The sequence below is a fragment of the Nannobrachium achirus genome (assembly GCF_963921795.1).
Source record: "Nannobrachium achirus genome assembly, chromosome: 22".
NCBI classification, from domain to species: domain Eukaryota; kingdom Metazoa; phylum Chordata; class Actinopteri; order Myctophiformes; family Myctophidae; genus Nannobrachium; species Nannobrachium achirus.
Genome location: NC_137829.1, coordinates 1139124 through 1157357, shown reverse-complemented (window position 1 = coordinate 1157357; position 18234 = coordinate 1139124).

Genomic DNA, 18234 nt, shown 5'->3' with positions numbered 1-18234 from the left:
TTTTTTGCCCTCTAGTTAGCCGTTTTTACAGCTTGATTCCAGCTGTTCGAGCCAATTTGCTTCTAAACCAGTGGCCTGACTCTTTGGGTGAGATTACGCACCGCAACGGATGAGTGCCTCACCCTATCTGAATTTAAATTACAACTATCAGCCGTGGGGTGCGTGTGTGTGCGTGTGCGTGCGTGTGCGTGTGCGTGTGCGTGTGTGTGTGTGTGTGTGTGTGTGTGTGTGTGTGTGTGTGTGTGTGGAGGGGGTGGGGGGGGGGGGGGGTAAAGGGCATGTAAATGACTCATAAAAACATAAAGAGACTGGTGGTGAGCACAACATGTCGAGCACACAAAATATACCCAAGTGTACAGCGGCACACATGTACAGTAATAGACACACAAAGTGGCACACATGTACAGTAATAGACACACAAAGTGGCACACATGTACAGTAATAGACACACAAAGTGGCATTACACTGCCATACCTGGAGAGTTTATTTAACGCAAAGGGACCCTCAAGGGACCTTGTAAGGCAGTGGTTCTCAACCTGTGGGTCGGGTCCCCCAGAGGGGTCCCCAATTATCTTACCAGATGATTAACTTAATGTGCAACACTGTTTTCTCACACAACAGTAAAGAAACCAACATAAAGTTTAAGTGTATAGACTAGAGGATGTCTGCACATTTCTAAGGAGACAATTTGAGGACTTTTTAAATGACAACTTTAGTTTTTTTTACAACAAGGGTTCATATTTTAGATTGTAATTAGGGATAAGAAAAGGTGAGTGTTAAAATGTTTTCATTTGCTTCGTTCTATTGTTTTATTGCGTTTACCGTGCTAAAATGTGGGGCATGCATGCGTACGCAAGGGGGCATGCGTACAAGTGGCTAAATATGTCTTTTTAGACACAATAAGCCAGCAGTTTCTTTATTGCTATTTACAGTAACACTTCTAGCCCCCATAAGTCACATCCAACCATGAAAGGTTGCGTTGTATCTTGGGAATGGGCTTATTCTGTGTAAAATGACATATTTAGCCACTTGTACGCATGCCCCCATGCAGCCACTGAAATAAGAATCTCTAAAACAATAGAAAGAAGTAAATGAAATAAGTTTAACACTGATCTTTTATATTCTTTATTTACAATCTAAAATATGAACCCTTGTTGTAAAACATCAAAGTTGTCCTTTAATACCTCTGAAATGAAAAATTAAACACTGGCCAAATTGTCAAATATTAGAGGAAGAAAGTGTGAAAATAGCCGATCTACATGCTCACAACGCCTTGCAACGCGAGGCGTTGTAAGCATGTAGATCTGCTATTTTCACAATAGAACAGTGTTATACTAAATGTAATGACAAACTCTTAGTGCTCATCAGGGTGGGGGGGTCCCCCGTTAAAATATGATTATTTTGGGGGTCGCAGCCTGAAAAGGTTGAGAACCACTGCTGTAAGGGATCCAATTTCTCAGTTATACGTTACATATCCCTTATCACCCACCTTGTTTTGCTCTTGCTTCTAATCGAGTTACTAGGGCCCAAGGTGGAGGGGCCCTAGTAACTTTAGCAATTGAAAAATAGCAGATATACAAGCTCACAGCGTGGCACCGAGTGCCTCGCTCCGAGCTTGTAGATCTGCTATTTTTGAAAAGTCGTGAAAATGTGTGAAAATCTTTGAATATATGTATTTGTAACTCAAATTTTGCTTCTGGGTGGTCCCTGGAACTAAATATTTAAAGATAGGGGTCCATGGCCCAATACATATCATCTTGGGGGTCCTTGACATGAAAAAATAGCAGATATACAAGTTCGCAGCGCGGCACTCGGTGCCGCGTTGTGAGCTTGTATATCTGCTATTTTTCAATAGTTAAAGGAGCTATAGTCAACTTTTTCATTGTAGGGCCGACACTTTGTTTACATCCTAGTCTATAGAGTAGAATGTAAACAAGTTGTCGGTCTGACAATGGCCAAAATGATTATTTTATCATTATTTTACGCTTTTTGTGGTCATTTTTGAATAGAAACACAATATGAAGCTTATTTTCTTATAAAATATTTTCGAAACATTATTTTTATTTTAGCATCCGTTTGTCAAGAAAAAGTTGACTATAGCTCCTTTAACATTCATGGGGGGCCCGCAGTAAATCCTTGTACCCAGGGCCCAGACTTTGGTGTGACGCCCCTGAGTAAATACATAACAGTTGAAACGGCACATCTGTACAACGTCATTCCTTTATTTCCACGCGGTGCATCTGATTTCGCACGACTGATTTGCACCCGGCTTGCGCCGGAAACGGCCGATCTGTAACGCGATGTGCGCTTGTGTGCCACGGTGTCATACGACCAGGCAGGGACAGCAATGCATGAGAGCTCAGTTCATTCACACGATCTCAACAACAACCACCACCAACACCACCACCGTGTGTTTGGTTATCAAGGAAGAGTCTGTTGGAAAATTGCTTGGTCATGCCACTGTCAGGGTTGCCAGATTTTGCGTGAGAAACAAGCGAAGAAAAAAAGAAGCGAACCGATCAGTTTAATTGACCACTTTAAAGCGATAAACGATAAGGAATGAGAGGATGTTGTTGCATTGGCTACAGGCTCACAATGCGACACAATGTGATGTGTTTGTGAGCTTGTAAATCTGCTATTTAAAAAAAAAAGGGGGGGGGGGGGGGGGCAAAACCAATATTTGGAATATTTTTGAACCATCTGAACACCACAAATCTTGAATGGGGGTCCCTGGAAAAAGAATATCTACATATATATTTTTTTTTCATGTGAGCATGTTTTGGAACCAGTGGTTCTCCACCTTTTCAGGCCACGACCCCCAAAATAATCATATTTTAACTGGGGACCCCCCACCCTGACAAGCACTAAGAGTTGAGGTATTACATTTTGTATAACAAGGTTCTATCGTGAAAATAGCAGATCTACATTAGATCGGCTAGTTTCAAAATTTCTGCTCTAATATTTAGCAAATTGGCCAATGTTTAATTTGTCATTTTAGAGGTATTTAAAAGTCCTTATATTGTCACAGAAATGTGCAGATACCCTCTATACACTTAAACGTTATGGTGGTTTGAGTGAGAAAACAATGTTAATGCACATTAAGTTAATCATATGGGGACCCCCCCAAAATAATTTGGGGACCCCCCTGGGGGTCCCGACCTATAGGTTGAGAACCCCTGGTTTAAACAACATTAAATAAGCAACTTTAGAAACAAGCCCTTCAACAACAAAAAAAAACACAACCCCGCAAATACAGTGCCGATATTTACAAGAGACTTCACCGAAAAACACAAGAAAACAAGACCCCAAAAACAGTCGCTTATAAAAAGGCAGACGTGGCAACGCGCCACGGCTCAATCCCGGCATCCCGCTGTCTTTAAACGAGGCGACAGATGTGGGCCTAAAAAAAGAACACAACACGAGGACCGCGTTTCTTTCTCTCACCGTATTGTCACACATCCTGAGAGAGAGAGAGAGAGAGAGAGAGAGAGAGAGAGAAGAAGAGAGAAAATTCAATTTTCTCCTCAAATGAGTGCTGCCTGTGATCAGAGTCACGTAGAGGTGCCAGGTGAAGGTTCTTTTGCAAAAAAGAAAAAAAAGAGAATACTAGCGGCTATAAAATGAAATAGGAAAGGAACTATGGCTCTCTGGCTCTCCCCATGGGGCCCGTATACTATCTCCTGTTCTCTCTTTAATTAAAGGTGCACTGGGACAATGACTGGCAGCCCCCGCCTCACGTTATCCTCCAGATAAAAGACATCCATCCTTATTTTATTTTTTTTATTTTCAGCTCCTGAACCAATGAATCTCCATCATCATCATCATCATCATCATCATCGTACCGCCATGTTAGCTGGATGGATGGATGGATGGATGGATGGATACCTCAAACCTACTAGTTCAGGGGTCTTCAACAGGGGGTCCGGGACCCCTAGGGGGTCCTTAGAGTTACTACAGGGGGGGCCGCCAAATCCTTGTGTGATAGGATAATTATTTTAAATTAACCCTCGCATCCCTATTCGGAGGAGAACTTTAGCCCAAAATAGCCGATCTACAAGCCCTCAACGCCTCGCAGCACTCGAAGGAGTCGAAGCCATATACAACATAGAGGTACGAGGTTTCTCCACTAGCTGCGTATCCTCCTGTCATGGTGGCGGTACTGCTGGTACGTGTAGCCGTTAGACTAGAAACAGGGAGAATGTCATTTTACACACTGTAAAACATGTCAGGTATATATGGGGGCTTTTTACGGACATGAAATTCATATGCAAAAGGCCTAAAGGCACACGCGGTGCCATCAAGGACGCCATGGATGACATTAAATATTGAAATGGAAAGCATTTAAACCAGGACTACGTCACGTCTGCCGTTTCCTTGCAACATAAGGAGGCTGTGACAGCGTTGCCAGGTTTGGTGAGAGAAACAAGCAGACAGGCCTATGAAAACTAACCTCGCCTACCAGGCTTTCTGGGGGAAAGCCTGGTGTTCGTTCACAACAGGCAGTTTGGTTTCCACCTGAAGCGCGGAAACCACTAGAAGAAGCGGCGTCGCTTTGATTTGGTTCCCCCCGTTTGTTTCCCCAATCCCTATTAAAATGCTCCAGTAGCCTAGTGTAGTCTTGCCAGTCTCTAACAGTTGGACTAAAAGATGCATATACAGAACTAATTTTTCAAAAGCAAAACTACTCCGCATCAAGGAGTTTATAAGGTAGGCCCTAAAAGTACGTCCTTGAGCGCTGGGGAATATTTTGGGTTAAAACTGAATCCGGTTTGATCTTTCCGGCAAATTGTAGTCCTTTGAGAACTACAACATGACGTGTTGTGGTTTCCGCTCCAGACCGGTTACAACCCCGAAAAGTTAAGTGATCCCAGACTAATGAAAACCAGCCCAAAAGAAGCAACTAGCAACAAATAATGTACATATGAATTTGGGGTTCCTGTCCTTTTTTTTTATTTTTTTACATTTTTATCCCAAGATTTTATAACCCATTTTTCACCCAGTGCCTACGCTGTAATCCTGGGCGCTGCTCTCCCTCTGCCAACCTGGGGAGAGGTTAACCCTAACCCTGAACTGAGCTCATGCTTCCTTAAATGCATGAGAAGCAATCAAGCTGCTTCTTATCACCTGACAGGGGGAGGTAGTTTCCCCTGTTGGACGTTATAGCGGGTGGAAGGAACACGTTATTTTCCGACCAGTTCCTTTCTTCCTCAATTACACTTCCAGTGATGTCATTACATGCGCATCCCGCATCAAAAACTCATTCAAGTCACCCAGGGACTCATTCATGTCATGGTCCTGGGGTCCCAGGGATGCGCCTCCATTAGAGTCCATGTTAAAATAATTTACCGCGTTGCGGTAAAAGAAAAAAAAAAGAAATTACACAGACACCACCATTGTTCATGGGTGAAAGCATCCTACTTTACCCTACGTTAACACAAATACAATCCACGTAGAAAGTCTTAAACACCGACGTCCGACGCCATTTTGCGCGCGTAAACTTTATATTGAGGACTCATAAAACTTTTCTGGGACCCATTTGAATGACCACCTGTGGGTCCCGGGACCCATTACATTGAAAACCTAGTAACATCACTGCACTTCAGAAACCCAATCATAATAATTTCCAAGAGACTTTACAGAAAAAAACACGACCAAAGTCACTTATAATAAGCAGACTTGGCAACGCTGATGAGGTCGCGGCGGGACAAAAAATGTCTCTCTCCTCCAAACAGAATCATTTTGTAAACTAAACATAACAAACCTGCTCCACATTCTTTTGCTCAGCCATAGGCCCTGAGATCAGGGGCGTCACAAGGGGGGGGGGGGGGGGGGGGGGGGGGGGAGTGGGACTGAGTTACTAGGGCCCAAGGTGGAGGGGCCCTAGTAACTTAGCTATTGAAAAATAGCAGATCTACAAGCGAGCTTGTAGATCTGTGTGCAAATCTTTGAATATATGTAATTTTTAAGCAAACATTTCTAACTCAAATATTGCTTCTGGGGGGGGGGTCCCTGGAACTAAATATTTTGAGATGGGGGTCTGTGGCCAAATACATATCATCTTCGGGGGCCTTCACATGAAAGGGTTTGAGCACCACTGACATGTAAACATACGTTTTCTTGCACACATTTTCAAGCTTTTTCAAAAATAGCAGATCTACAAGCTCGGTGCCACGCTGTGAGCTTGTATATCTGCTATTTTTCAATAGTTAACATCTATGGGGGGCCCCGCAGTGAATCCTTGTACCCAGGGCCCAGAATTTGGTGTGACGCCCCTGCCCGGAGATTATTGCGGTGGGAGTTTGTTACCATTCGGGGAATTTTAGAGGTCTTGTTTTCTTTGAAAGAGAAAATGACAAAACGCCCTCACCACCGGCCGGACCATAAGAGAGAGCCAACAAAGACCATAAGAGAGCCAACAGAGACCATAAGAGAGCCAACAAAGCCATTTTGCGGATGACACGATAACAAGGTGAAGAAGATGTCGAGACTTTCTGGAGAAAATACTTCATGTCACGTTTTATCAGTTGGAAATTAATGTTTTGGTCCCCGGCAACAGCAACTCTCATCCACAATCTAACAGTGGTGTAATGTAACATTTACTCAAGTACTGTACTTAAAGAGGTGGTGCCATAGTTTGGTACTTTTTCTGGTTTTCATGTGTCTAGGAGGTTACTTCATTAGACCCCCTGGTGTGGTTGTTATGCATTCTCTTTTTATTTGGGTTTTTAGCTGGAGGCTGCCACCTCTGCACGTCTGACCTGCTGGGTCAGACGTGCCGTTCCAAAAACAGACGTGCCGTTCCAAAAACACCCATACTTATTACATCATAGAATCAACCCCTCCCCTAATTACCATTCACCCAACACACGTGGGTGTGGCTAACTTCAGCTGGGTCACCACCCACCATGACAACCACGCATGGTGGGTGTGGCCACATAAAAACATAATTTTAACTCTTTCTGTACACTTTTTTGGAAAAATTCTTCCTCCTAGTATAATCATAATAGTAGATAATCATGTTTTATAGAGAGGAAAATCATGGCACCCCATCTTTAAGTACAATTTTGAGGTTTTTGGAGTAGTTCCAGTTTTCAGCACTTTTACTCCACTACATCTCAGATCTCAGAGGCAAATATTGCACTTTTACTCCACTACATTTACTGTTACTTCATAAAACATACACTATACATATCGGCCATTTGGAAATAGCCAATCTACAAGGTCACAATGCAACTCATTGTGATTTTGAAGATCTGCTATTTTCCAAAGGTTTTTATGCAATTTATTCATACACATTTATAGACGTTCTGCATACTGTAACTAAGTACTTTCTACTTTTGGTACTTTAAGTATTTTGATACCAAAACTTTTGTACTTTCGCTCAAGTCCATTTTGAATTCTGGAGCTTTTCCTCCGGAGTATTTCTACATACAAATACTTGTTTTGTTTTGCTTTTTCCTCCACTGACAATCAACGGAGGAGACACAAGAAATAATGGCATTGGACAGATTTTAAGCGATTCATGTTCACTTTGTGACGCATAAATAGTACAGTAACGAGACACATTGTCTTCTGGGGTTTTCATATGGCTGGGAACCAGGGGCGTCACAAGGGGGGGGGGGGGGGGGGGGGGGGACTGAGGGCCCAAGGTGGAGGGGCCTTCATTATTTTATACTTTGGCTATTGAAAAATAGCAGATATTCAAGCTTGTAGATCTGCTATTTTCGTGAAAATGTGTGCAAATCTTTGAATATATGTATGTTTTTAAGCGAACATTTGTAACTCTAATTTTACTTCTGGGGGGGGGGTCCCTGGAACTAAATATTTTGAGATGGGGGTCCGTGGCCAAATACATATAATTTTGGGGGTCCTTCACATGAAATGGTTTGAGCACCACTGACATAGAAACGTAGGTTTTTCAAAAAAAGAAAAACCTTAGAAGGATTATGAAATATTCAAAGAGATTTTTCAATAGTTAAAGCACAAAATAACGTGTAATAATGCTTTCCAAGTCTTAAACCCCCTCCTCCCCCCATGAAGAACATTCATGGGGGGCCCGCAGTGAATCCTTGTACCCAGGGCCCAGAATCTGGTGCGACACCCCTCAGACGACAAGTCGTCTTAACAATCCTCTGAGTTCTGGAACACACTCTGAGTTCTTCTGAAACAAGTTTGAATATACAGCAGTGTTTTCACTTTGATGAACCGTCTGATCGGCTCCAATGAAGCGTAGGATTTTATTATCAAAACATCACAGTTATGAAAGTCTCCAACATCTCAAACATCCATATGGTTTACCGAGTCATTTTGTCTCATGCTAAAAGAAAAAAAAAAGTGACGAGCATAACTAGAATGATTCAAATCTTGCTGCGAGCTTGTAGATCAGCTATTTTTGAAAAATTGTGAACATTTGAATTTTGACCCGATTCTATAAACTTGTGTCTTTTGAATCCTTCTCAAGTTTTTTTTTTAAACCTATGTTTCTATGTCAGCAATCTGGCCAGCCATCGTCAAAGAAAAGGTCCTTTTCACTTAACTGGAGCTCAGTTAGTCTGTTCTCGAGAGACTACTATGTCAGTGGTGCTCAAACCTTTTCATGTCAAGGACCCCCAAAAGGATATTTATTTGGCCACAGACCCCCATTCAACATATTTAGTTCCAGGGACCACCCAGAAGCAAAATTAAAACGTTCGTTTTAAAAATAATTCAAAGATTTGCACACATTTTTACGACTTTTTTCAAAAATAGCAGATCTACAAGCTCGCAGCGCGGCACTCGGTGCCGCGCTGCGAGCTTGTACATCTGCTATTTTTCCACAGGTTAAAGCATTCAATAATTCTAGGCCCAAATGGGATAAAACAGTCAACGGCGAGCCTAAATCTTGAAAGCTAACGTAATTATACTGTGCCGCTGCCGGCTATAATTCGAGCTTTGTTAGAATAAAATCAAATATAAATCAAATTACATGATATAATCACCGGGTTTGATTTTTGTAGTGCTTCTCTCATCACATGTTCTTTTTTCTATAGCAGATGCGACGCGTTGTGAGCTTGTAGATCGGCTATTTTCAAACAGCCTAAGGTATAAAATAGGGCTAAAGTGGTTTAGGTATGTTTTAGAATATTATAATTCATATCTGCAAAGTAACTAGTAACTAAAGTTTTCAACTAAATGTAGTGGGGTAAAAGTACAACATTTGAAGCCGAGATGTAGTGGAGTAGAAGTAAAAGTATTGGATATTAGAAATACTCAAGTAAAGTACAAATACCTAAGAATTGTACTTAAGTACAGTACTTAAGTAAATGTACTTAGTTACTTTACACCACCGCACGCACGCACGCACGCACGCACGCACGCACACGCACACACACACACACACACACACACACACACACACACACACACACACACACACTATGATACCTATGGTATCGTCTCTGTCAGGTGGAATATTAGTTCACACCAATGAGATATCATCACTGTGGTATTATAAGAAGACACAACCTTTTTACGTTTGAACATTTTGTGAGTTTTTGTACAACCAAACTGGTTTTTAAATGTCTACATAATAATGTCTCACCTCTGTTCTCTGGACTGATACAGAGACGTCCAAGCTCTGGTAGAGCAACACGAGCTTCAACAAATGGTGACTGTATTGTCCCCACCTGCAGTAACTCATTCGAACAGTCTGCTTTCTCAGTAAAGGGGGCAGACCTTTGGAACTCTTTGCCTACAGTCTTAAAACTAGAGACGGATGGTAATGTCTTTTACAGAGGACTCAAGTTATGGTTGAAATCAAATCAACTGTGCTCACATGAATAGTTTCTGTTCCTTACCTGCTGTGTGTGTTGATTATGGCTACTTATGATTTTATATGTCCTACAGAATGATGGGTCAGATTGTGGATTGTTAGTTCTTATTAGTAATTGCATATTATAATTGTTTGTACTTGACTGAGTTTTAGACTAGTATTATTGTTTTGTACTTGATTGGGTTTTAGACTAGTATTAATGTTTACTGTACTTGACTGGGTGTTAGATTTGATTATTGTAAAATAGAAAAGCCTCCTGTGGACAGGTGATGAGAATTAGCACTTGTGCTAAAATCACTTATATCAATGCATCTGGTTTGTCCAATGTGATTGTGATGTCCATATCAAATAAATGAAACATAACATAACATAACACTGCCAGTGTTTTTCATTGATTTACCTTACTTTGAAGACCTACGTGTCCACCTTGTGTATGTTCACACACAGTTCTCACATCTACCTCACAAGTCAACGCGAGCTGGAGATAAATTCCGAGATAATGCCATTTTTCTTTATTTGTTTTGCATTGAGGCAAACAGAGGATTTCACTTCCTGATGACGTCATCTCCCAAAGGATCATGGGAAACTGAGTTCCTGCATAACTCCGGGGTACAGGAGATGGCAATGTAATATAAAAAAATGAAAAGACCAATTGAAGGACATACTCCTCATATATATAGCACAGCTCTGACTGACATCTACCAAAGGAAGACAAAAGGCACAGCCAAATACGGATGAGCTTTAATCCGAGGGCTTTTAGCTCTCCAGAAAGTCATTAGGTCAGGGGAGTGTGGAGGATGGTCGGCGAGGGCCCTTTTTATAATGAAGAGGCTGCGCGTTTGTTTTCCGCAAAGGGAAAACAACCGCCTGCAGCGGCCGATCGCACCGAGGCGGCGCTGGAAAAGATTTTGAGGTGAAGGGAGAAAAAAAAATGTCCCTGCGGTCTCCTCAGACATGCAGGGGGGGGGGCTGAGGCCCCCCACATGCACTGTTGATTTTGTCGACTAAAACTATGACGAAAAATGTTGGTGACTGCATTTTTTTCACTGACGAAAACTAAATAAAAACGAAATAAAAACTAAGCTGTGACTAAATATATTGACAATTTCGTCAACAAAATAAAAACTAGACTAAAAGTTAGGGAGGGACTAGTGGAGAAGAGAGTCATTTTATGTTTGGTTGCATGCTGAAAATGGTTTATGTTTTGTTGCATGCTGAAATTGCCGATCTACAAGCTCACAACGCGTCGCGCTGCGACGCGTTGTGAGCTTGTAGATCGGCTATTTTCAGCACTCAACCAGGTGTAAAATCAGCCATTACAATGTCATCAAGGCCTGCCAAAATACATTTCAGTTGACTAAATCAACTGTAGATTTAGTCGCCTAAAATCTTATATTTAGTCGACTAAATTCAGACTATAACTAAAACTTTTCAGGTAACTAATATTACTAAAACTAAAAGACATTTTATTCAAAAGACTATGACTAAAACTAAATCAAAAGTTGCTGTCAAAAACAACACTGCCCACATGCACTTTTTTTTTTTTGAGCGGTGGTCACAACGCTCCTATACGTGGCCGTGTGTGGGTCTGTCTGTCTGTCTGTCTGTCTGCGTGTCTGTCTGTCTGTCTGTCTGTAGCCTGCAGTAACCTTTTCTGACCACACATGTTAAGGGAGGGGCGCTGTTGTTCAGGCCAGGCCAGACCAGGCACACCCACACACACACACGCACACACACACACACACACACACACACACACACAGGGGGGAAGGGGTTGGGGGGAACCACCGCTCAGTTCACACGGGTGTGATTTTTTTTTCCTCTTCACCATCACTGCTGTCTGGGAATCATGATCAATACCGTGGCAATGTGCTCAATACATGGATCAATCACGTCACTTGAAAAAAAAGCAGACATACAAGCTCCCCCTTTTTAATTATTATATTTTCATCATTATTTATTAAAGTGAACCACTGGTCTGCAGAAGGCCAGACCTCACCGCTGGCTTGTCACAGCAGTGGGATATCGTCGCTGTCGGGCAGAAACCTCGTATCTCCAAGTTTCGAATTTGTACATTTTTTCGCTAAGTAAAGCATTGCTTCGTCATATGGCCATCGCACAAAACTAGTGACAAAACAGCCGATCTACAAGCACACGACGCCTCGCGGTGCTGTTTTTACTAGTTTAAATCATTTAAAAAATGATAAATAAAAAACAAACGGTTTTGGACATACAACGTTTCCACACAACAACGAGGACATGCATCGGTTGGAAACCTCACATGTCCCCAAACAGACATTTTTCAGAAATACAACAAAACAGCTGATCTAACAAGCTGCGTTGTGTGAGCTTGTAGATAGGCTGTTTTCCCCTACTTTATAGCTTGACACTGTTATAGCAGATATACAAGCTCACAGCACGGAGATAGAGCCACGCTGCCAGCTTGTATATCTGCTGTTTTCAAAAAATGGTGAACATTAATTTTGTGCAAGTCTTCGAACATTTTTGACCCGATTCTATAAATGTCTTCTAAATCCTTTTAAGGTTCCCATCATCAGCGGTTCTCAAACCTTGTCATGTCAAGGACCCACAAAGAAACCCAGAAATATTATGTATCAGAAGCAAATATTTGAGTTACTAATGTTCGCTTTAAAAAAAGCGATATATTCAAAGATTTGCATTCATTTTCATGATTTTTCAGAAATAGCAGATCTACAAGCTTGCAGCGCGGCACGTGAGCTTGTATATCTGCAATTTTTTTAATAGTTAAAGCATAAAATAATGGTTAAAGTGGTTCCAGGTTCCAAGTGATGAAAAAAGAAACGTAAAAAATACATATATATCGGAGAGATACAAGGTTTCAACACCTCACACACACACACACACACACACGCACACGCGCACACACACACACAAGCGCGCGCACGCACACACGCACGCACGCATGCACACACAGACACCCTGCTTGTAAGCGGCCCTCTGGTCTCCTGTCTTCAGCTGAGCCGCGGAGCTTGACTTTCACTTTGACACTTTGATGGAACTCTAATAGATTCAAGCCCACGGCCACAGCGTCCCAGTGCAGTTGACCCGCAACGCAGCACAGCGTCCGTGTCGTCTGGAAACCTTGTATACGTCGTCCCCTCCGCCCCCTCCAAAAAAAATTACTTTTTCAGGGAATGTTCTGATGCATCCGACGACATACCACAGATATAAAAAGCTAGATACCTCGTCCACCCGCTGCAGTTGATTGGAGCGACCCGTCCAACTTGATAGGCACAAAAGAGGAAGTGTCGAGGGCAGGCTGCCACTCAAAAAAACTACTGGCCAATCACACCGCGTCTTTTCCGGGACTTTTCCATTCAAACCTGCCTCTGATTTGCCTACCGACCTTGTTGTCTGTTGCGCACACAGAATAATTCCAAGCCTGTCAATCAAAAATGCCCACCAAGGCGAGACGGGTGCCAGAGAGCCGGAAGAGGTGTCTACCTTTTCATGTCTGTGCGACATACTGGCAGACAGTGGTGGGAAAAGTAGTCAATGTCTTTACTTGAGTAAAAGTATCAATACTGCAATGTAGATGTACTCCGTTACAAGTAAATGTCCAGAATTCAAAATGTACTTGAGTAAAAGTATGAAAGTATTGGCATCAAAATGTACTTAAAGTACCAAAAGTAAAAGTACAAAATGTTTGAAAATAGCAGCGTTGTGAGCTTGTAGATCGGCTATTTTCAAATATGTCTGTCTGTCTTTCTTCCTTTTTCTTTTTTCCTTTTCTTATATATAAGATTGATATACCGTACATCGGTCAGGCTCTTGTGACTAGAGAGTGCATGCTTTCAGATCTGTGAAGTGATCACGGCATAATGCCTCGTCCTAAAACACTTGGATCTTCAGCAGACAGTGCTTGCTTTCTCCGATCTCCGTCCCTCAATTCATCATTCAGATCTCATAGCTTGATATCTTAGCATGTCCAAAAAAAAAAAAAAAGAGAAATGTCTGCAAGTGTCTGACAAGTTTCGATTTTTTCGGGGGGGGCGGGCGCCAGGCACACTTAGTGGCGGTGCAGCAGCGGCTGAGATAAGCTGACGGTTGGACGTGTTGGTGTTGGGGTATCTCTGAGAGACAGATGCTGAGCCATGACCTCAGATAGCTGGGCTGCCACCGAGGCTCAGCACTCAAAACCCGGGGAGACCAACGCATGCAGCCTCAGTGGCGCCAGTTCAGAAAAAGCTAAGGTATGGCAACATGACTGGTGTCCAGTCATGTTGCCATACCTTAGCAACAGGCATGATACATTTATTTTAAGAAGTACATTTTTTTCCCCCGTTTCCACGGTTTCTTGGGCTGGATATGGCAGCCTGGAGCGGTTGTTCAAGCTAAACTTCAAGCATGTTAGTAAACGTGCCACAATTAACAATAATGCATTGCACCTGTGCAGCTGACCTGCGGAAACTGGGAATATACCATTTTGTCAAGATGGGGAGAATACAAGTGTGGAGAATATAATTATTTTCAAGTTCTTTAGCAGGTGATTGGATTGGGCCGTCTCTCTATCACAGTCTGTGAGTGACAACTCCAACCACTCATATCGGCCTGTCTGCATGACGTTACAACCAGAATCCGCCTCCGGTCTGCAGTCAGACTCTATTGGTTTAGAGCCGCTCAGAGCCCGCACGTAGCTGCCGCTGATTGGTCCGGAATGGGACTTTAAGGCGATATCCACTCTCTTTGAACAGTCCCAGATGTTTGCGCAGCAGGCACACTGCTGCCACCATCTGGCGGAGTCAGGTTAATTCAAGAGAATTTGCCTTCTCCAAACTCTCCTGAACTTGAATGCAGCATCTTATGTTGAAAGAATTGCCCTCTCTGTGTAGAAATCCATGCCGTTATGCCACATCTCCAGTATTGACTTGATTATGTTTAGTTCGGTGTGGTATCAAGCTCCGAAAATAGCCGACCTCCAAGTTCACGATGTGTCGCAGTGAGCTTGAAGGTCTGCTATTTTCGATATTTTCACCAAAAGGTCCTTTTAGAAATGTCAGCCCCTGACTCTCTAACATTCTCTGTCCCTGCTCAGTGGTGTAATAGTAACTAAGTACATTTACTCAAGTACTCATGTACTTAACCCATTTAAGACCGGGAACGCAATTGTGTCACATAACCACTTGAACCTATACTTTAGCTATTCAAAAATAGCAGATATACAAGCTTGTAGATCTGCTATTTTGTTATTTATTTATTTTTATTACTTGAAAATGTGTGCAAATCTTTGAATATATATTCTTTTATAGCAAAGATTTCTAACTAAAACCTTTGCTTCTGGTGGGTCCCTGGAACAAAATATTTTGAGTTGGGGGTCCGAGGTCAAATACATGACCAATACCTAAAAATGCTTCACATTTTTAGGTATTGTTTCCCATTTTTAGTACTTTACTACACCTCAGAGGCAAATATTCTTGTACTGTTTTACTCCACTGCAATTATTTGACAGCTTTAGCTACTAGCTTGTACATTTTTATTATCATGAAACATAAATTAACCACTTCAGCCCTAGATATATTTTGCCATTTGAAAATAGCCGATCTACAATGTTCAGCGGTGCGACGCATTGTGTTACAATGCTAAAGATTTTAATTTGAAAACTTGTGAAAACCGGTCTCTAGACTACTGCAGCTACCTCATCAGTGTTTGCCTTTTTTTTTTTTTTTTTACATATCAGGTTCAAAATTCAATTGAGCGAAAACTGAAGATGACAAACCCTGGGCAGCCGTTGCGTTCCTATAATTCCAAAGCGTCAAATGGTTTATTCTTAGAAATTATTTATTTTACTCTAAATGTAGTCACAACAGCAGAGGAAAGAGGGAATCAACACATCCTTGACAGGGTATGAACCTCGTCACAGTAATGGTACCTGCTAATGAGAGGCGGCGAGATGGATCACATGGGTGTTATCGAGAGGCCCTCCATACCCTTAATAATATCAGCGATCATGAGGAGAAACACACACGGCCAATTACTGTCATTTACATCGTCTCATGATCTGGATATACACAGGAGATATTATAGCATCATGTCTACTGTATGTGAGCGGTCCATTTATTATGGAAGCTAGGACAATGCCTAAAGCAGGGGTTTTCAAAGTGGGTGACGGGGCACCCTGGGGTGCCGTGACGGCAGTCCAGGGGTGCCGCGAGATAATTTGATTTGAAAACATATTTAGTATCATTTTAAACTTGAAGTACAAAGTTATTTTCAGTCAGTTCTTCTAACCAAAATCGCTATTATCTCAACGTTTTCCTCGCAACATATTCACTAAAATATTGTCACTGTCGGGCAGAAACCTCGTATCTCCAAGTTTCAAATGTGTATGTCTTTTGGTAAAGCAAAGCCTTGCTTCATCATACAAGACTGTCGCACAAAACATGAACTATGGTTTTGTAGCGCAGCTGCTGCTGCGGCCTCAGATCAAATTGGCGGGCAGAAATAGTCGAGGAAATCGTCTATAGTGTTCACGCTGATTCTTTTGCCATTGATGCATTATAAATAATGTTTTTCTTTTTTTTTAATGATGGCAAAATCTTAAATGGGTACAAACCACAATTACATTAATTGAATCAAGTTGTTTTTTTGTTTTTTTTTGAATAATATGTTTATTAATTTTTCAAACATACATTATTTGGACAACAACACACTATACAACACACAACACTATACAAGAAAAGGAAAAATAGACAAACAAACTGAAACAACAAAAACAAAAGAATAAACATAACAAGCTCAGGCAATAAGATAATTAGTCTTAATCCAAAGTTACAAATAAAAAACGAAAGTGTGAGATCAGAGCTGTGTTAGGGCTGGAATGGGGTGGCTCCCCCGGGGTGCAAAAGCAAACTCACACACTATGTGAGAGGTCTTTTATTATGGAATCTAGGACATATGCAGGGGGTGTTGGCAACTTGGCAGTGGGGCATCGCCTTTCATTTCTTTGCATTTATTTTTTCAGCGCTTTCGATGTACAGGCTGGAAATGCTAACCAATTACACTCATCTGTCACCAGAGACTATACATCAGACAGCACAATATCTTACATCACATCATCCCTGGTATACTTTGATATCCCATGTCACTGCGTTTTAATTATTACGCACACTACTTGCTACTGTGTGCAATTTAGATGACTTTAAGTTACTATCGTTATTGCTTCACTGGCGTCAAAGACAATTCATTATCCTCATTCATCCATTCATTATCGTCATCAATGCTCATACCCTATGTAGGGTTGGCGAAAGGGCCTTGTGGATTTTACATGTTCTAGCCCGGCCTCTACTGAGATAATTGTTCTCTTTGTGATACAAGCACCAAATTTTGCACAAAGAAACAACGCCAGGGATTATGTTATTCCCTCTGACTATGGGATTGTGGGTGGCATGTGATTGGGCATGAGAACATGTATATGTATGTACCGTCATTTCCTGCCCATTCATTCAGTAAACATGGTTGCACCGCTCATCCTCTCCTGTGTGTGATTTACAGTTCCTCCTATCTAAACTGGCGTGGTGGCAGCGGCGATTGGACTTACGTCTCAGGCCGAAAAAGGAGTTATTTAACAGTCTTATGATAGACGATCGCACGGTGGATTTCAGTCTGCCGTCAGAACGCGAGAGGATTTAGAGCGCAACATAGCCTAATATGGCAACGTCACTCAGAGCACCAAAGCAATGGTGCTTAACCAAGATAGAGAACGTGAACTCTTTTGAGAACTGGCGACAGAATCTACTGTATACGCTGTTACTGGACAATGAATTCGCTCCTTTCCTTGTGGACGGCGCAGCGTGGGAAAAGAAGACGAGAGCATCTCCGCACCGAGGCTTCACTGACGACGGGGACGAGGTGCCCCGCCCCCAGCGGCGGACAAAGGAACAGAAAGTAAGCATGCTGGAATTGATGCTGGGGCAAATAGCCAATTATTGCCCTGTGATCTCACGTCAAAGTATAGTTAAAAACTCTACTTCCATTGACAGTATATGGCAAGCTATACGCCAGCATTATGGATTTCAGTGCACAGGAGCACATTTCATTGACTTTGCTGCTATTAAATTGGAACCTAATGAAAGACCAGAAGACTTATTTCAGCGCTTAATGGCTTTTGTGGAGGATAATATGCTGCACAAAGACTCTGGAATCAGTCACATGGGAGAAGTTGTGACAGAAGATGAGGAGCTCTCGCCATCACTGGAGAACTTTATTGTGCTTACATGGCTCCGCTTGCTGCATGAGGAGCTGCCCAGACTTGTGAAGCAACGGTATGGCACAGAGCTACGGTCACGCACACTTGCATCCATTAAGCCAGAGATTTCGCAGGCTCTTGATTCCCTGTTAAATGAACTACAGGCGTCAGAGGACGCAAGGGCTATGCGCACAGC